Source organism: Sceloporus undulatus, chromosome 6 (assembly GCF_019175285.1).
Source record: "Sceloporus undulatus isolate JIND9_A2432 ecotype Alabama chromosome 6, SceUnd_v1.1, whole genome shotgun sequence".
Lineage (NCBI taxonomy): Eukaryota > Metazoa > Chordata > Lepidosauria > Squamata > Phrynosomatidae > Sceloporus > Sceloporus undulatus.
In genome coordinates, this window is record NC_056527.1 from 26,551,414 (window position 1) to 26,573,533 (window position 22,120).

Consider the following 22,120-nt stretch of genomic DNA (forward strand, 5'->3'; position numbering starts at 1 on the left):
TTATTATTATTATTATTATTATTATTATTATTATTATTATTATTATTATTACATGTGTACGAGGCATTCTGGGGTGGCAAGGAGCTGGGGATACAGGATGCATTAGCTTGCATTTTGGGGTTGAAAATGGGGCCAAGGGTAGATCATTACCTGCACTGACCCAAATGCCCCCCACACACACACACACAAAAAGAGGTTTTAAATTTTGACGTGTGCACTTTGGGGCATTTTGTGCATGGTTCTTTAAAAAAAAAAGGAGGGGGAGGACACTTCCGATGCCCCTGCAAACGTCACCTATGACGATCGCTTGATTGACAGCAGGTGCCTTCAAGTTAAACCTGATAAGGCATTCGGGTTAAAATGCCCCTCAAATCTAGTGGGGCACTCATTAACGGAGAGATTCGGGGGAGAGGCATCCAGATCTACCCAGTTCCACCCATGTTAACTGGCCAGTGGGAATGGGGCCTCAGAAGAAAAGATTTATAAGGAAACAGAGAGCTTTCAGTATCTGCTTTAGGATGTTCTGAAAATAACCCCGGAAGAGAATTTGTAAGCAGTATGGGTCAAAGATCAGTGAGCCTAAATGATGTGTGACAAAAGTAAAATAAAATACTACCATCCAGTTCAACAGAAGACTTTCAACTATATTCATATCTTTAGTTCTCTCCATCAGGATCCTTTGGGCAAATTTACAAACCAGAATCTTACAGTTAGCCCTATCCACATCGTTTTTAATCCACAGATTCAATCCTTCACAGCTTGAAAATAGTCAAAAAGAATATAAATTTCAAAAGCAAACATTGTTTCTGTCATTGCATATAAGGGACACGATTTTATTGTGCTACTGTATTTAATGGGATTTGAGTATCCATGGATTTTGGTTTCCACATGGGACCTGGATCCAAACAGCAGATACCAAGGGCCCACTATAAAACAGTCTCCGATACTGAGCTTATTTTCCTTACTCTCCTCACTTAGGCTGCATTTGCACAACAGAAATGATGCAGTTGGACCCCAATTTAACTGCCATGGCGCCATCCTACAGAATCCCAGGATTTGTAGTTTTTTGTGGCACCAGAGCTCTCTGACAGAGAAGGCTAAATAGCTCACAAAACTACAAATCCCAGAATTCCATAGCATTCAGCCATGGCAGTTAAAGAAGTGTCTAATTGCATTTTTTCTGCAGTGCAGATGAGGCCTTAGAGCTTAAACACATTATTAGCAGTCCCACTGTAGGAACATAGAATGCCTTATACTGAGTCAGACCATTGGTCCACTTAGTCCATTACTGTCAACTCCAATTGGCAGCACTGGCTCTCCAGGGTTTCAGGAAGAATTCTTCCTAATCATGCATGCCAGTCATTCCTCTAACTACTAGCCAACTCTGCTCTTGCTTAGTTTCTGAAAGCAGATGAGACCAGGTGTGTTCAGACTGATATTCCCAGCTGCTTTATTGTATCAATTCAGAATGCATCATTTGCAACAGTACATAGGTAGTGTAAAATGATAAAAGGAAATTGCTTCTTCCCTGTGAAAACATGAAGCATATACTCAAAACTGAATGTTTGAAGTTCCCCATATAAAAACTTCTATTCACAGTTGTCGTTTTACCCTAAAAGTTGCTAGTTGGGAAAATGAGAAGAATTTGCCTATATCATATATTCTGGCTGAATGCTTCAAATTTGGAAATTGCATGTGCTGTATTAGGCACATGTACCAAGATATGAGGAAATCATCGTTGGAGTTTTCCCCATTTTGCCTGTACTCCATTAACATAATCCAATTTTACTTCAAGAAAACATTCTGTATATTTATATGACTATATTTTACACAACACTATAGGTTTTCCAATCTTAAAGCTCTGTTGTGCAAGCATGACAATGTTGTGTATGCACTCTGTATGCCAATTTCAATAAAAAATTTTAAAAAATTAAAAATATTGGGTGACATTCCATGAACAGAAATACAAAATGAGAAGGAAGTTCAGAATCGATCGGGATTTCTTAAAGTCAGATATTGAGAGCACAGACAGTTCCAACAATTTCAATGTCGAATGTTGACAATTTCAATGAAAAAGAAAAGTGGAAGGTACTTAAATAAATCATGATGGATGCATAAGGAGTTTTTTTTTTATGAGTTGAGACTGAAAAGGAGAATTTATAGGAAAAGAAAGAAGGCGGTGATGTCCAAGAGAGCGGAAGCTCACAATGAGCTCAAGCTCACAAGAAAAGCTTTCTTTTTTTAAAGTGTTTTTATGGCTACATTGAAAGCAAGAAGAACAAGAAAGTGGTAAGTCCACTGTGGGGAGGAGATGGAGAACTGCTGTTGGGTGACAGAGAAAGCATAAATTCTCAATGTCTTCTTTGTCTCTGTATGACATGATATTGGTGAACCCTTATCATTTAAAAAACTCACAGCTATTAAGGTAAATAGAAGTAAAGACAACAATATTCAACTGCTGAAAATAGAATGATGAATTAATTATAGCAAGAAGTTGGGATATAGAATAGAATCGAAAATAGAATGATGCAATAGGAGGATTACAGCCCAAAATGGATCAAGTGGTAGTACAGCAACATCTAGTTATTTTGAAAGATTTCAGATATTCAGGGCCATGAGAACTGCAATGAGAATATTAAAGAAGTCATCTCAGAGCCTCTACCTATATACTCTGCGAATTCTTGGAGAGCAGGTAAGGTCTGTGCAGACTAGAGGCTGACAAATGTCATCTTATTTAAAATCATAGGAAAGAGGAACTAAGCAACGGATGAGCTTGATGTCAGAACCAGGAAAGGTTCTAGAAGAGATAATTAACCAGATGGTCTTTAAGCATTTAAAAATGAATACTATGATTACTAACAGCCTGCATGGCTTTCCCAAAAAACAGATTGCTTAGGATTCTCATGCCAAACTAATCTCACTTTTTTGTGATATTGTTACAAGTCTGGTAGATCAGGGTAATGCTATGAATGTAGTATATCTTGATTTTAGTAAAGCTTCTGATTATGCCATGATATCCTTGCAGACAACCTGATCAAATATGGACTATACAATGTAACTTTGGGTCCACTTTTTGTATAAAAAGCAGGATATATGTTAAATAAATAAAAAATAAATAGCTGCTTATAAACCTAAACTGGAGAGTCCTCACTACTGGTTCCTCATTATCTGGGAGCAAAGTGACAAGTGGGGTACGACAGGGCTATGTCCTAGCCACAGTTTGGTTCACTATCTTTATAAATGACTTGGATGATAGCATAGGGAACATGTAAATGAAGATGACTAAGTGGCCCGTGGGGCCCTTTCCAATTCTGTGATTCTGTGAAATAGTTAAAATAAAATAATGATGTTGCACTTATCTATCTTGGAGGCATGTTTATAGGTTGGATTTCTTGGAAACATTCACATTTCTTTAAGTAATGATATAGCTTTACTTCGCCTTAACAACATTGCATGGTTGGAGGGTTCTTTTTCCCCTAAAAACAAAAAACATGCAATGGAAGTCCCAAATTAGGCAAAATAATAATAATAATAGATTGTATGTACAGCGCTGTGTAAATTTACAGCGCTTTATAAATAAAGGTTAATAATAATAATAATAATAATCCGAGCAAGATTTTTGTTGAGATAATATGACTGGTGGGGCAAATGAAGCAGAAAAGCAAATCTAATATTTGGCCTTTCTTGAATCACCTGATGTCTTAAATTCAGCAAATCTTACATTTGATCCACCTGTTGTTATTTATGTCTGAAGTGTAACACATTTCTCCCCATTTCTATGAGACAGAGGATGGTTTTCTCATCCTTTAAACAGCTAGCAAGAACACAGGCAAGACAAAAAGTAAACATGGACTAAATCCCAAATGCAAATGAACAGTCCTTACCTTCACAATGTCTAAAGTGTTCTATTATTCCTCTGCATTTCCCTAATTTAATTTACTTATTTGAAATGTCAACAAAAACAAGAGGCCAACACAGTCTGCATTACCTAGGCACACTTATAGGAGACACATTCTTACCCTAAGACCAGTTCTGGCCAGACACTGTATCAGCTGATGCAATGGCTGTCTGGAGCTAATGAAATGGATTTGCTAAGCTTGATGCCAGAACATGGAGGACACTGTGGTACAAAATGCCTAGCTAACTTCTCTAATGGTCTTCCGTGCATTGTGTATGAGAAAAGGGGAACACCAAAAAGGAAGACGCACAAATTTAAAAGAGACAGCCTTTCACTGCAATGTTGTTCCACTCATCATTTTTTACCTGCTTCATATCCTTGTTTCAGCATTTCCTGTATGAGAAAGTTGACATATCGCATAGTTCTCTCAGACTCTAGCATGGCTTTCCTAATGCAAATAAAATCCTCCCTGCATTTCCCAGAAAGTTGTGACAGCAGAGATGCTATCACTTGATGCCAAATAGGATCTTGACCTTTATCACAGGCTAACCATAATCATGTTTTTGGCTTCTATGGAACTATGGTACTGTATGTTGATTAGCACTAGAGTTGATTCTGTCAGTGTGGACTGAAGCAGTTAGATTGGAATGTAGTATCTTCCTGGGGTTCTGTATTTCCCCATTTCTCTTACTGCAGCTTCAACCTCTCTTTTTAGAATTTTGGGTTAATCTTCAAATGGCTTTTCTTTCCATGTGTCCTTCACTTTGTCATTTCTTTTATGTAACTCTTCTGTGTATTGCACCAAGCAAAAAAGAACTACCTGTATCCTCTTTTCTGAGTAGTGAGGCAAAGGTGAGAGCTTAGTCCACTCCAGGAGCACCTAAAAGAAGCACCGACCCCTGTGACTCTCTCCACTATCATTTCTGACCTTTTTGAATACATGGGTGGGGAAATGGCAGCAGTGGCAGCCCATAGGTGCTTCCCCTCAAAGGAGGGGCTTTGAACAATCTGAATAAGACATGTATGCTAGTCATCTTTTCTGGGTTAAAATTAGGCAAAGTTATCACATTAAAGTTATAGGCTGTAATCACTGCTAATGCTGCCATTTTCTTTGCTTTGCCTTTTCATCCTTTTTGACATGTGTGTGTTTTCTTAGCTCTACCTGTGCCTGGTTACCTCCCTCATACATCGCACATCATAGTTGCCTCTACTTCTAATCTATCTAGCCTTTAAGATTAGCAGAAACAATTATGTCAGCCAGAATTTCATAAATTCCTCGGCACTGTTTTCCTTTGTGCCATCCTTTACATCCTTTGTTACATGTCTGTAAATTGTACCCTCAACTTATCCACAGGTCATATCAAAATCCACAATTTTAGCCCCTAAACCTGACTTATACATGAGGGCAACTTATAGTTAAGTATGTATGGCAAATCAAATGCATGTTTGATGATATCTTGGTCAAACTTATATTTGATATGAAAATCATCCATCGAGAACATACACACACCTGGAAATTCAGTGTCTCGATTCCATTGTAATAGAATTCACCATTATGATATATGACCACCTCTGACAAAGCCGGTTTGGAGCTGCAGCAACCAAATACCCCAATCCTCCTTTTGCCAGCCAAAAAAGAAGCGGCAAACAGCTGCTCCTTTTTGTGCTGGCAAAAAGCCAGCTTTTGGGCCCAAAGTCAGAAGTCGGCTTTGAGGCGCTCTGGAGGTGTGCGGCATCTAAATGCCATGCTGCAAAGGGGCCCTGAACTGAAAGATAGAAGTTGGTGGCATGAGCTTTCATAGATTTGAGCCTACTCCCTCAGATGCATTTGGCCATTATTTCTGATACTATGACTTTTTAAGCTGCAGGAGGGAATCCTCTCCTTTACCTTCCCTCCTTTTAACATTGTAATTTCTGAGGTTTTTAAAATATATATATTGTTGATTTGGCTTTACCATATATTGTTATAAACCACTTTAATTTTCTTTTTGAAAAAAAACTGTATACAAGTTATCTTAATATATTAATTTAAATACATTTCTCGTTGATTAAACATTTTTAGGAATATATCTGTAGATGTTAAGAGGGGAACCCCCTCCTTTACAAAGTTGTTTAATTTCATACCGAGAAAGAAGCTTATATTTTAAGTAAAGTCGGTAGCTTAAAAGCTCTCAGAATTCACCTTACATCCACTGGAATTTTCCAGATTTCCAGACTCCTGGATGTACAGAAATAGATTTTTTCTATGGTAGCACCATCTATAACCCAAGCTTCTATATAACAATTGTCCTGTTTCTGACTGCATGCAAAATTAAAGCATGTGGTTTTATGATCATTTGAGGGCATTCATACTAGCACTAAAAAGAGCTAGAAATGGTAGTACTGCCACAAGCAAAATGGCTTCTCAAAATTGCTCAACTAATCCCTCTTTGTGCTTATATCCAGACTATTGCTACTTCTAATTTAATCTATTGATTTAAAATCTCTTCCCATAAGCAGTTTAGATTCCTTGGGCTCCATTAAATAAGATGGCATACACAAACCAGTAGCTTCTCAGTTTAATCAAAAAACAGTGATTTAAATCCAATGTGTAGCTTTATCAGCATCAGAACTTTCTTTCACTTCAGGGCAAGTATTCTACAAAGTGAGGCTATGCTTTATTTATTTAGTATTTCTGGAGCAATGAAGCTCCTAGTTTGATTCTATTCATTTTAAATAATCATATGATCTATGAACTTTTTTAACAAAGACTATGGGTACTTCCACAGTGTGCATGTAATGTGAAATGGTTATGTTTCATCCTCTCTCTTTTGAAATTTAAAGGATGTACATGTAAATTATCCTTTCATTTTCATCCTGCATCTTCCATATTTTCTCATGCCATTAGTAGTCCTTCTTTTTGAAGCCCTTTTCCTCAGCATTCCCTTGAGGAAACACACCAAAGAGCTGCTGTCACCATTTTTCCCATCCAGGAATTCAAAAAGGCCAGAAGCGGCATCATGGGAGAGAGAGTAGAGGAGGATGGGGCTTCTTTTATCCTGGGATGGACTAAGCTCTTGCCTTTCGCCATTCTACTCAGAGAAGGGGATGATTCCTTTTTTTGATAACAATTAAGATACAGTAGTTACATTGACCTGTGGATAAGTTGACCCAGTTTTTTGGACTAAGGCCCAGTACAGACTGGTGTAAAGTGCCAGCCTGAGGCCGACTTTAGGGCTCAGGAGAGCAGAACCTCTGCATGCTCCCAAGCCCTACCACACTCTCCAGGCGCCATTTTGGCACACGTGAATTCACACATTTCATGTGCCAATGACATGCCTCATGCAGCACATCCAAGTGGCACGGCACACAAGGGACATCACCGTGCTACTCCAGGGCTCTAATGGTGCCTCGGCAGTGGCAGAGACGGCTCCTTTTTCATGGTGGATTGTTGCCACGATGTGTGGTCACCGCAGCAACGATCTGTGGGAGAAAGAAGTGGTGTCTCACCACCCCTTTCTGCCTGTCTGTATCCCCCCTAAAATTTCTAGATTTAGACATGGGTATATACTAATTACCTGCATTTAAAATCTGCCTGTTGGAAGAGTTTTGTCTTGGATTTTATTTTACATGTTAAAAGGGATGGTATTACCTACTAAGTAATGATTTATTTTCAGAAGAAGGAGAGTAGTGAAGGTATTCATAGAAAAGGTATACCCTTTTCTCCCTCCTCCTTTGCTTTTTGTAAAAACATTCCAGCCGGAAACAAAAGTGGTGACTGTTATCGCACTTAATGAAATTCAAACAAAAAATGCTACTGCTGAATGACAGATAAGGAAATGGGAAAACATCAGTTATCTAAGACTTGATTCTGGATGAGTAACAGCTGACTTGGCATGTACCACAGAGACCTGACTGGATGAAGTTGGGGTGTTAAAAGGTCTCACATTTTCTCATTATGGTTCATAATGCAGCAGCAGATAGACAGAGCTGCAATTGCTTAATATGACTCCATCACCCTCAGCAACTGCTCATATCACAGTCTGTGGGGTTGTGTATATTTGGTTGATGGGGATGTGAGAGAGGGCCTTCTTGGCGGCTGCCCCTAGACTCTGGAACTCCCTGCCCAGGGAGATCAGAACAGCTCCTTCCTTGATAGCCTTCTGCCGGCAGGTGAAGACCTACCTGTTCACACGGGCGTTTAAGGAATTGCTATAAGGACAGGCTGGGATGTTGCACAAGTTTAAAAATTCTTTTTAATGTACAGGGCTTTTTTTTGTTATTTTTAAAATGTTTTAAATTGTACTGTTTTTTAATGCTGTGAAGCTGCTCTGAGACCCAGTCCTGGGAAAACAGCGGGATACAAATAAATAAATAAAATAAATAAAATATATTTGAAGCTGGTTACCAGGAAAAAATAGGAATTCTGATGGTATACCATTAACTCTCTTGCCATATCTCCTTTCCTGAAGTAGTAAATTTACAGCGCTTTATAAATAAAGGTTAATAATAATAAATAATAATAGTGGGGTGATCTTGGAGATGGTGGAGTTGAACTTATTATGTTCAGAGACTTCATCATTTATGCTGATACAGCTCTGTTAAGAATGGCTGTGGACTTTATGACTGCCATGAAAACCAGGGGTCTGCCCCAAGTGGTACTCTGGCTCCACTCATTCTACAGGGCATATTCTGAATTCGTGTCTCTGTGCTAGATCAGATATTGATTCTGGAGAAAAAGAACTTGCTACAGCTATTTGTTTTGTTTTGTTGTCATGGTCATTTTTTAAGATTCAGGGGTGAAACAGACCACCCCTTTGCGCAGCCATCTGGGCGGCTTCAAAGTGTGATATTTTGATGCCACACACTCTGAAGTCATCTGGAACCTGGCTTCCAGCTGCCAGCACATGGGCCACCTTCTGAGTGTCTTGGGGGTTTGGCAGTTCCATTCCACAAGTCCCCAACCCACCTGGAAGCTGCCGCAGAAGGGCTGCTAAAGCTAAAGGCTGTTAAAAACCATGTGGTTGCCACAGCCCCAATCTATCTTCATGTGGGGCAGTTTCATGCCACCCCATTTGCACTGTGTATTCCAGCCCCCAATGAATCTCATTGCAAATGATATGATTTCCTTATAGCAGAAAAACAATTATTATTAACACCACATACCACATATCTGGAAGCAGATTATCTTCTGGAAAAAAAGGACTGAAACTCTAAATTAAATTATCTGCAACTCTTTGATGGAAAACTTCTTTTGTAACTGACTTATTCTACTCTTAATGAGGGCACTGTATGCTTCTTGAATAATTGAACCAGAAAAAGTACCTCAGATTTTCTTGCTGGAACAGAACTCTCAGTTTCTCTCCAGCCTTGAGATTTTTTGCTGCCAGCGACCCACCCAATTCCACTTTCAAGAAGTGAGACAGCTGCAGCACTCGTACCCATTCGTCTCTTTTCAGCCTCATGTCTTCTTTGTCCACTACTTGTGATATGTTGTGTGAGGGTGAAGAGAGACTGAGAATCTGAGAGATGAAAAAGGAGGACAGTTGCAGCCACTACCACCACTTCAAAGGCAAAAATGAAAGGCTGATAGCAAAAAGTTTTGGGGTGTGGACTTTTTCAGATTTTTTGATTTCCAATAAAAGCATAAACTTAATGCAATGCCAGAACTTTTCCAAAACTTAACATGATTTGTTGAATAAATTTATAAAAAATATCCTTAGTGAAATATCATTGCTGCATCATTTTGAAATCTATTTCATGCTAATTTCCCCAATCATAGAGTTGGAAGAGACCACAAGGGCCTTCCAGTCCAACCCCCTGCCATGCAGGAAATCTCAATCAAAGCATCCCCGACAAATGGCCATCCATAGTCAAGTCCCCTTTTAAATATTTCTATCAGTTTTATAAAAAGTAGATCCTCTCTCTCATAAAGGTATATACTCTGCCTATTAATCCTTTACTCAGTTTATTTAAGCATCAATCCTTGACATGACCAGTTGAAATGTCCTAACGTAGCAGTGTTGGTCAGCGTTCAATTGAGACAGCATTGATTTTAGCAAGGGACAGAGGAATATTGACTATCCAGATAGATGCATTACCAAGAAGTTTACTTTTGGTAACAGTCCATTGCAAATTAAAAACTCAAGATTAAAAGAGTAGCAGAGAATACATATTACAGTTCTTTGACAAAACTGATCTTGCTACTTTGAGCAATTCCTGGAAGGATTAGGAATTACTTTGCCAGATTTTTAAAAATATTGTGAAGCATGTAGATTAGCAAATGTGTGACTAGATTAATAACACAGAATTATGGGCATAGTAGGACATATCTATCTTTATATCAGGCTTTATGGTATCCAAAAAAGACAGATATGGATAGGGTACAAGCTGATCTAAATTTACATTTCTTAAATCAAATTAAAGGCTAAAAGCAGCAGTTTTGCTGCTCAACTGGCAGTGCACTATTTGGACTGATTGGACCAGGTTCAAGGTGAGTACAGGTTTTTCCCTCTGTACAGATACATCCCAGGTCTGTATTATTCCTTGTGTACAATATGAATGTAATATTGAAATTTTACTCAGCCATTATTATTTCTGAAAGGAACAGGAATGAAAAAATATATAGTGCTGACAAAAAAAATTATCTAGCTGGAGAAAAATATCATGCAACCATACAGCAAGGAACAACTTGAGCTTCCCAGTCAAAACTATAAGAGGGACCATGTGAATCTAAGTTATACAAGGCCTTGTCATTTCTATATATCCAGTGAACATATTCTACTTTATATAAATCCTGTCACTGAGAAAGTATACAAATACAGTACAGTTGTTGCTGTTAACTGTCTTCAATATGACTTCATCTAATGGCAGTCCTTTGAATGAGAGCCCTGCAAGTCAAACTACTCTCTGCACCCTTGCTCAGGTCTTGCAGACTCAGAGTGGTGGCTTGCCTGATTGATTTTATCCATCTGGAATGCAGTCTTCCTCTTTTCCTACTGCCCTCCATTTTACCAAGCATTATTGTCCTTTCCAGGAAGTCATATCTTTTCATGACCAAAGTACAACAGACTCAGCGTAATCATCTTGGCTGCTAGAGAAAGTTGAGGCCTGATTTGCTCTAGAATCCATTTCTCTTTTTAGCAGTCCACAGTATTCACAGGACTGTTTTCCAACACCACAACCCAAATTATTTGATTTTCTTACTATGAGCTTTCTTCACTGTCCAGCTTTCACAACCATGTTTTAACTACCTTGGCTCAATGCCATGGAATCCTGTGACTTGTAGTTTGTTGTAGCACCAGAGCTCTGATAGAAATGGCGAAATATCACACAAAACTACAAATCCCAGAATTCCATAGAATTCTACCATGGCAGTTAAACAGGAGTCATACTGCAGTTATTTCTGCAGTGCAGATGCAGCTCTAGTCGTCTTTTGATTTCTTGGCTATAGTATACACTCTGATTATTGATTGAGCCAAGGTACGGAAAATATTGAACTATTTCAATGTCTTCATTATCAGGTTTAAAGTTATGTAATTCATCTATAGTTATTATTTTTGGTTTCTTACTGTTCAGTTGTAAACCTATGCAATATAAGTTATTAAAATAAACAAAATAGAGGAAAGTGTGGAGCAGCACTCTTTATAGTTGCTGCTGAACAGATAAAACAAGCACTATTTTATGTTAGCCACTAGATGGCACTGCTAACCACAGAACAACTGATGTGTTACTGAAAAGTCTTAATACACACACACACACACACACACACACACACACAAACACACACACATAATTCCCAAGCTTTTTCAGTGACTGAAATTCTAGTAAGCAGTTAAAACACTCAGTAAAACCAGAAACAAAATATGTTAATTATTTGTTAATTTATTTGAAAGATTACTTCAAAACACATCTTTTCAGAATGCATTAAGTTAACCTTAGCCCTTTACAGACAGCCAAAATAAAGCTGCTTCGAGTCACTTTGGAGGTATGGTGTTTCAATGATGCATGCATCCTAAGAGTCTGGAAGCTGCACCAAAGCTGAACTCCAGTCCTTAGGACTGGAGCGTGGCTTTGGTGTGGCTTCTGGACTCTTAGGATGCATGTATCATGTAAACAGCATACCTCCAAAGTGACTCGAAGCAGCTTTATTTTGGCTGTCTGTAACAGGCCCTTGACTCACTAATACTGGGACCCAGTTATTCAATGGAACACACAACACAGTTATCGTCATTGGCCTTGGTGTACTTTAGCTTCCAACACCAGTTTCAGGAATTTCTTTCTTCAAAAAGACTGTGTACATCGGGCCTGACAAGTTAAATCAATCTAGATGTTCCCGGACCATGACTCTCATCACACCTCACTAGTGACCATGCAGACTACAGATCTGTTTGGAGTTACAACTCAACAATATCTGGAGGATCATAAGTTGCATACTTTGCCATATATGCTTACTTTGGATTGGATGAGGCTGGCTTTTCACTTGAACATTAAACAAATTCTCCTGTATGATTTCTGTCCTCCCAAACTTGATGGCCTTAATCCAGTCTTCTACAACCTGGCATCCTACAGATGTGCTGAACTACAGATCCCAGCATTTCAGCATGATGTTGGCTTTGATAATGGGATTTGCAGCTCCACAGATATTTGGATCATCAGGAAGGCTGTTATTAAACCAGGCAATAGAACCTGACGTGCAATTACAAAATTCTAGTAATGCAAGCTGTTCTTGAAGGGAGCACCTCAACACCATTTGTACAACTGAAACTAGTTTCAAACTTGCAATTATATCCAATCTGCCATCTCATAGACACAAACATTCCATGCATGTGTCTGTGTTATCCTTTATGTAACTCCAACTGTCAAATGATTCAAAGAATGTTTAGTTAATTATATCTTTCCATCAGATGGCAGCAAACTTTAACAATTGCTGTTATAAACTGTAGGCTTGAAATGAACCTATGTGCGTGGGGCGGTTGGGGGGGTTGGGGGGGCTTTTTGTTTGATTTTTACAGCTCTGCTGTTTTATGACTCATTTGAGGGCTGGGAAAACTTCCTTTTTAGGTCAATAACATCCCATACACAAATTGCCTGGTTCCTTAGATATGTAAAGACCACGGTGGCATTTAAATGTTTTGATCTTAAAAAAAGAAAATTATCATCGCTTAATCAAAGACAGAATTTCACATGGAACTATTCACAACCTTCCCTGCCCCCCAACCAATTTCAATGGACCATAATTCTTACTGCTCTTATTATTAGAGTTGCATTTTATACTACGTTGTTGTTAGTTATCTTGAAATCAATATTCTCCATTACCTTGTCATGAACAAAAAAAATTAAGTGGCACTTTAAACACAGCAGTTCTTCAACACACCATAGCAACAAAGAAGACTGGAGTAAAATGCACTGGTTTCTATAGTAACTATCACACTGGCCATCTGTAATCAAAGGGGATCAGATCAGTCAAGGAAACTAAAACAAGTAATTCTGTAAACTAGAAAACTATTTGTAAACAAAAACTTGCTAGAATTTAATATTATCCAGTGTAACTAGATGCTTCTTGAAACAATGAAACATCTCGATATCTTAGACAATAATAAATCAAACAAGCAACACTGTATAAATCAATAAATGCAACCGTTGTTGTGTTGTTTGAGTTGTTTCTGACTTAGGTGATCCTAAGGCAAAGCTATCACGGAATGTTCTTGGCAATAAAGCAATATAAGAATACTCTTGTCCCTCCGGATTCGCGGGGGGTATGTTCCAGGCCTGCCCATGGATGCCAAATTCTGCAAATAGTCAAGTCCATGGTGGCCATTGGGGACAATGGGACTTGACTATTTGTGAAATTCCCTCCCTCCCTCCCTCCCTCCCTCCCTCCCCTTCCATACTTCCCTCCCTCACCAGCATGTTCCCCCTAGTGCCAGGGCTTGTAATTGGTGCTGGATCCTCTAATCAGCCCCGGATGTCATCCGAACTTGCTTTCCCAGCAGCCCTTGGGGCCTGGCATGCGCACGCCCCACCCCCTCCATTGCACCTTAGGGGTATGCGTCGTTTGTATGCCATGCCCCCAAAACACCCAGAAGCCAGCTTTTTATGCCGGTGTGTTTCACCCCTAGGAGAACCGGAAATAAAGCATTTTCATAAGCTGTGGCTAAATAATTAGAATCCAAATTCTTGACAATTTCTAATTCCCCTTAAAATCCTTTTCATAGGAAAATAAATAGTGGCTTTCAAATCACCAGCAGAGTACACTAATAGTTTACTGAAATGTTCTTACATAGGTTTTTAAATATGATTCATCAGGTTGGGGTTCATTCATTCATTCATTCATTCATGAATTTTTGGTAAGGCAAGAACTAAAACTAGATAAAACTTTCCTCATACATTAGATAAATAGTTATTAATATTATGCTATTTAATTATTTCCCAGCTTTTTTCCAGCCCTTGAACTCAAGATGGCTTATAATATTAAAGCAGATACAGCTAAAAGTACACATCATAGAAACGTTTTCATCTACTATAGACTAGCTAGGAGAGAACTAGTTTAGTTTCCCTAGGCATGGAATTCCAGAGCCTGGGAGTAAGCACTGAGAATTGCTCTGTCTTGTCTTCCCATCAGATGTACCTGTGCAGATAGCAGAAAAACAGAAGGGCCACCCCTGAAGATCCCAAAATACAAGCAGGCCCATATTGGATAATACAGCTCTTTATACAGGGCTTTATAAGTCATAGCCGGCAGTTTGAATTGTATCTAGATATGGACCAGCAGCCAGTATAGCTGTTGCAACAAGCAGTTAGTATACTTGCTGTAACCAGCCCTTAATAGTTTGGCTACAGCTCTTTGGACCAATTGAGGATCTAACTCATTTGCACAGTTAGATCCCTGCCTCTGGATAAGTGGGAGGAGTTAAACCATACTATGATGTCTTCCATCACTGTTGGAAAAACATTAGGTATAAATGGCTTAATAATATTAGACTTCTCATCTGTCTTCAAAGCTAAACATATTTTTTCATATTTTTACACTACAGAAAGGCAAAGGATAGCATTTTTTTATTCCCATGCTTGATTCCTGACAGACTTTAATTTACAATAATTCATCATAATAATGGAAATGGGTATTATCCACCCTTAGTGGAGGTTTTTTTTTAAAAAAAATTCTGTTTCTGCTTGGTTGAGTTTATGTTTTGTTGTATTAATTTAGTTCTCACACTTAAGGACACTGATCTTTAATCTCAAGGGACAGAAAAATAAATTTATCTCTTGCTTTGCTAGAGGAGTCTAGGACACAAATGTAATGTACAATTTGTAAACAGAACAGCACAGAGACCATTCTGGTCTTCAGTGTCTTTTTGCCCTTTTCTTTCCCAAGGGCAATTTTGTAATGGTATAACTGAGAACTGTAAGCAATTGATGTTCTAGGAAAACAGCTGAAGATAGAAATCTACACCACTCTGTGGAATAATATAAATATTTCAGCACTTACTTTTGCAAACAGTATATATTTGGCAATGTACTGGGCAACCGTTGCCTCATCAAGTCATTCTGTCATTCTCTGAAGATGCCAGCCACAAATACTGGCGAAACGTCAGGAATAAACTCTTCTAGAACATGGCCACACAGCCCGAAAAACCCACAAAAAACATTCTGTCATTTTATATGCTATCTTTTCATCCTCATGTTTTTCACTTAAAGATTACAAAAATGATTTAAATATAATCTTTTTGACCCCAAACATAGCAACTACTCTCCAAATTTTACATTCTTGAGATTAGTACCCTAGAGAAAAATATTCTGCAATCTTTTTCACAAATTTAGAATTTTCAGCTCTGTTCACGTTAGTTGAATCACAGTTTATGAGGTTCAGCTTCTAATCATCACCAACATAATATACAAAATGTACTCATCATCTCATGCAAAAAACAACAACACTGTTTAATAAGATGTGTTCTTCAAACACATCTGATTGGGAGAGGGGAGAATTGCTACATTTAGAGATGACCAAGGGCCAAAGCAGATGGGCCAAAAGGACCACTCTGGGACCATGCCAGCCCTGATCTTGGTGACCGCATGGGCCTGATTCTTCTTGCTTAGCGTAGTGTTGGCATGCCTTCCAGCCATGTTCAGGGCATGGGTTCTCTAAACACCACTCCCCCAATGCAGCTCGAAGCTGCATCATTTTGCCTATGTGTTTTGGGCCCAAGTGCACTTAGGACAATTCCTAATGATCCCAGAAATTAGTGTTACTGTTTACTGATTATTATGACACTGAACTATGCTGGTTGCAGATAATACTGGGAAATAGCTTGCCTACATCACTCCATCACCCATTGGCCTTGCAATAGTATCATTACTGTGTGTGTGTGTGTGTGTGTGTGCGTGTGTACGTGTGATTATTTATTTATTCCCCACTCTTCAGCCAAGGCTATCAGAGCAGCTTACAATTTGTTAATTAGACATTTCCATGCCCTCAGGCTTACATGGCATATGTGCAGAGTAGACCAAAAACATTAAAGCCCACACACTACTGTCTGTACTTTTAAACCACCCAGGAAGAAAGTTACTGTATTTGGTTATTCGGGGGGGGGGGGGGCATTACAAATCTAAACCATAAATATTATCAGTATGTTTTTGCCTTGCTTGGGCTGCACCTGGACTGCAGAAATAATCAAGTTTGACACATATTTAACTGCCTTGGCTCAATGCTATGGAATTCTGGAAGTTGTGGTTTTCTGAGACATTTAGGCCCATTACAGACGGGAGTAAAGTACGTCCCCAGGACGTACTAGGGTTAGGAAAGGGTGTCCATTCCGGACGTCCCTAACCCTAGTACATCCTGGGGATGTACAAAATGGTGGCACCCGTTCTACACGGGCGCTGCCATCTTGATGTCGTGGGCGCATAGCATCCGCACGTCGTGCAGCACTAATGATGTCATGAGTGTGCCATTGGCGCCTTGCGGCGTCATTAGCGCGCCGAAAGAAGCGCCATTTTGAGGCTTCTATTTTGCGGCACCAAGGAGCCGCGCAGTTTGGCTGCTGGGGCTCCTCGGCGCAGCAAATGAGAGCGCCAGCAGACTGCCTGTTTTGGGCGGTCTGTAACACGCTATTTAGTCTTCTCTGTCAGAGAGGTCTGATATCGCAACAAACTACAGTTCCCAGAATTCCACAGCACTGAGACATGGCAGTTAAAGTGATGTCAAAGTGGATTATATCTGCAGTTTGGATGCAGCCTTTATGATGCTGGGAATGTGCCCGGCCAGCAGCACAACTGCCAAATTCATGAGGGTGCAATGTGGGACCATGATACTCCAAGCTGTCCCTGGAGTATCCTGGCCAGAGCAGACAAGGTCCTAATCATGTAGTAACATGCTGTCGGTGTATACAGTTTGGTCCTATTGGACGTTAAACTAATGTTTTAATAAAGTGATATTTTGCATGAAAAATCATACACATACACTTTCAACTATAAAAATACTGCCATCCAAACCTACTAAGCTGAACATGGAAAAAGAAAATAAAGCAATGAACTTTCCAGTTTTGATAGAATCTTAATAGAGTTTAAAACATACAATTCAAAAAGCTGTAAGTCAGGATAGCTGTCTGGTTTGTGGCATCAAGTATATCTGCTCTATATCAAATAAAATTACCTTAACAGTTCAAGAACTGCCATACAAATGTAATATCCTATCATGAAACTGCTTAGAGTCCACATTACCCTGTATGTTTGTGTCTTGATATTCCTAAAAAGGCAGAAACATTTTTAAAAGGAGAAGCTGAACTTTCTGCCCTGTTAATGATAGCATTCTTTAGACTTTATAGACAGTCCTTTAATGTCTTTCTACAAATGCAGGAACACCATTAATTCAGATGATTGCATAATACAAATGCATTTTAAGGCTTGTGAGGTCTCAGATAAGAAAGTGTAGTTACTGTTGTATCTAAAAATAATAAAATGCTAAGAAAGGAGAATACTATATGCCTTTCCCAAGGGAAGATAAGAAATCTTTTACTTTTCAGTGCTGAAAATTAATACTTCTGTTGACAACACATGTTAAAAGAATGTAAAAATGTGTTTGATATATTTATTATGATGTAGAGTTTTGATTTGCAGACTTTGGGGTTACACTTTCCAAAAACACTTCAACCATAAGTAAAATGTATCCTTACAGAAGTACCTATTTTAACAAATCAGAAGTCATTAACACTGAAAAACAGAATAAAAATATATAATTCAACTAGTAATAAATTACTGCTTTCTTTGCAGGATATTTAGAACCAAAATGAAGCATGGTAAAATACATATGTACCAATCTCACAGAAAAAAGTTGTGTGAATGTGGCTGACTTGCACAGTATATTAGGAAAGGGGCATTTAAAATGTGTGCATTTTGTGCATCTGCACAGGTCTTGAAGATTTTGATGACACTCTAAACAGAATACCACCATTCTTCTTTACTGCAGGATGTGTGTGGGGTGTAGGTGTGTGTAAGTGTAGCAATGACAAACCTTCTCTGAATAAATCTTGCCAAAAAACAACTACAACTGGGTGTCGAAAGCCCTTATCAGATGAGTGTGGAACTGGGGGTCTTCTGCACTGGGCGATTCGAATTCGCGTTATTTCGCAAAGTACTGTCATACCTGGGAATCCTTCCGCATTGGCAGGATTCAAATTGGCCAATCTGCATTCGCGCGAAGTGCATTCAGTGCAGAATGTTTTGTCACACCGGTGCTCAACATGAGGATTGGCCGATTCGTATCGGCCCCCTCGCACATGCTCAGGTGGTGCCCTGCATGGGTTGCGACCTTAAACGCTTCTGGGGTGAAAGGGGAGGTCCCGTCATGACAGCCCGGTAAACCTGGTGAGAGCCAGCTCATGCACATTAACAATCGCGATACAACGTGCCCATTACTGTTTCCTCTCTACATTCCTGCTTGGTTTTAATGTTACCATGACCTTCCCTGCAACAAATTAGCAATGCCGGTTCTACGTGTGTGTGTGTGTGTGTGTGTGTGAGTGTGTGAGTATGTATTCTGGGGGGGGGGGGAGGAGCAGTTCCAGCGCTGCAAAGAGGCTGGATGGCCATCTAAGTAAAGGGGGATGCTTTGATTAAGAGTTCCTCCTCCTCCTCCGGCTTGGGATTCAGCCTGGGCTGCATCCCAGGCAGGGAACAGGCGCGGGGCCGCTGAATCGTGGGATCGCCACCGTTCCAACGGCCTCCTCCTCCTCCTCCCGGCTTGAGAGGCAGCCGGGCTGGCTCCCAAGCCGGAGGAGGGGAGGAGGCTGCTGGAACCGCGATTCCCGTTGCCCCCCGCGCCTCTTCCCTGCCTGGGATGCACCAGGGATGCCTCTCAAGCCAGGAGGAGGAGGAGGAGGCCGCTGGAACCAGATTCCAGCAGCCCCCGCACCTCTTCCCTGCCTGGGATGCAGCCAGGGATGCCTCTCAAGCCGGGAGGAGGAGGAGGAGGCCGCTGGAACCACCTCCCCCCCCCGCTTCCCTGGAACGGCAAGAGGAAAAGACCCACCGGAAGTAAAAATTGGAATCGGGGGTCTTGCGATGGAATTCAGGACTGGGTAGTCACACCAGACCCATTCGACTGAGATCGAACGAGCCCCAATCCAGGATATCGCCAATCCCTTATCAGCGCACTGGCCAACACGCTCCAAAAAGAGGAGCCAGTACGCATTCAGTTCGGCAGCTCGCGCATTCACGTGAGTGCGGATTGGGCCATTCGAATGCTGGTATGATGGTATGTGCGAATAACGCGAATTGAATCGCCCAGTGCAGAGACCCCCAGTTCCACACCATCTGATAAGGGCTATAGATTTGCATCTGACTTCAGACAGAGAAGGGTTGCCTGGGAAGGCCTCTCGCAGTCAAATCTACAGCCAGCACCATTGTATTTGAAAAATGTGGCGCCCCTATCTCCCACCACTAGGAATGTTAAAGGTACTGATTAAATTATTAGACACAATTGAATACTCCAGGCAAGGTACTGTTTCCCCACCATATTACATTGTGCAGGTGGCAAAGCAATGCATTATGGACAGGAAATGACACTGACAGGGAAGGTCGCCTTTGAGTTAAGGACAATCAGCTCAACATTTCTGTAATGTTTGTCTTAAGTGAGTACTTATCTGAAACACCACTTCCTTTTCTGAAGGAAAGTACTAGCATCGCTTAGGAAGTCCAATTGGACAACTTTTGTTTTAAGAGGTTCCTTTGTTCTAGAGCAACTACCTCAGTATTGGGATCATTTGCTATCTCAAATTCCTTAAAAAAGATCCAATATGCTAAAGGTAGGGGGGAAGCAAATGGGCATCCAGGAGTGGCCCAATCACCTCAGGGCAGCAGTGAACACATGCTGCGGCCCTGAGGGTGCCTCCTACTGTGGTCCCAAATAGCTCCGAGGCGACTTCCAGGTGCTCCAGGGATGTATATTGTCTAAATATATAAAAAATAAATGGATGCCACCCCCATCTGCCCATCAGTTTTGCGCCACAGTTTGGTCTGGGGAAAGGGTCAACATCCAACTTTGACCAAGCCAGTTGAAATCACTCTTTCAAAGCCCCCAGAATCCAAGATGTTGGCTAGAAAATACTGTCAGCTCTTTCCCTTCTTTAATGTTCTGATCTGTCTTAAGCCCTGTCTGTACAAAATAAGCCAGCAGCAACCTGGGCTATCTTGGCCCTGAAGTTGCCCTGACCACCCACCTTTACCTGGAGCCCTCAGTTGTGACACCAGGCAGCTGAAGAGGGAAAAAGGAGAACATATGTAAGGCTATGTTGCAATTGTGGCAGCTGCACGAAATCTATTATTATCCTGACATTGGGGGGGGGGGGGGTAGGAGAAGTGATCAGAGAAGTAGGCTGAAAGAGTTCTGAATTGGAGGAAAAGAAAAACAAAGGAGAAAGAAAAGTGAGTATGGAGAGGAGATGAGTAGCAACAGAGGAAACTAAAAATACATCTGGGTGTGGAATGAGTACCGTCACCTGGGTGGATGGGAAAGAAAAAGAGCACTTAAGGAGAATGGTATAGGAGGGAAAGAAAACTGGAGACTACATGGTTTCTAACCAATGTGAATCCAGGTAATAACTAGTAATGTATCAAGAATAATAAAACATGGGGTTTTGGTTCTTAAAAAACAAAAGCATTTCCTTGTTACTTAAAACAGCAAATAGACTACTATCCTATAAACTGTTGGGTCATGTTTTAAAATGGAAAAATCATGAAGGGTATTTTTGAAACTCATTTATTTTGGATTATTCATTTAGCTCATGTGTCAATACAAGCACTGCTACTCACATCTTTCCTCAAATTATAAACAATTTATCATGAAACCAAGAAAAAAAACACAAGAGCTAATGATCAGATTATATATTTCATTATCCCACCAAATTATGTTTTCTGAAAGAAGTCATCTGCTCTACAATATGACCACATCCCTCCCTACTCTCACCAGGTCAAAACCCAAATATTTCTTCAATGTTTACAAAATTCTAGACTGAAGTGGTTTGAAATTTTCTGTAGAGTTTTTATTATATTATTTGTTCCCATGCAACAATGAAAGAAAAATGCTTTAAAAGTATCCTTGTTATTATTATTTTAATAAGCTGTCATGCTGTTAAAACATATTTCTTTCTTAACAAAATTTAGATTTGGGCCTCTTTGAGAAACTGGTAGCTTTTGCTATATTTTGTACATTATTATTAATTATCCATAGATTGCATTTGTGCACTTTTGGTAAGGCTCCCTATAGAAACAGAGTGTCCTCTCTTTGCATGATCCCAAGAAACCACAAAGCATCATTACCTACATGCGTATCTAAAACATTACACCTTTGCTTCAAACACTTTAAAGCTGTTAATTTATAACAATGCTACCACAGCTATGGTAGATCCATTGAATCCACAGGACATGTTGAATTCTTTATTAACTGGATGAAAGGTTCTGTTCTAAGTAAGATCAGGATTTCGGTTAAGGACTAAATCAAGACTTGATAGACTTCAGGCTTGGTGAATTCACTTTGCTCTTTTTTAAAACTAAAACCCTGACGTTTATTAGCCAGCACCAAGTACAAAAAGAATCATACACTTATTTGGGGGGAACATGGTATCTCAGTACCTTCTTAGTCCAGGAATTAATTAATTAATACTAGTTTTAATTAATTAATACTACTAACAATACTAGAACTGAGTAAGTAGCCATTTCAGCCCCAACATGCATTTCTGGTTTCCT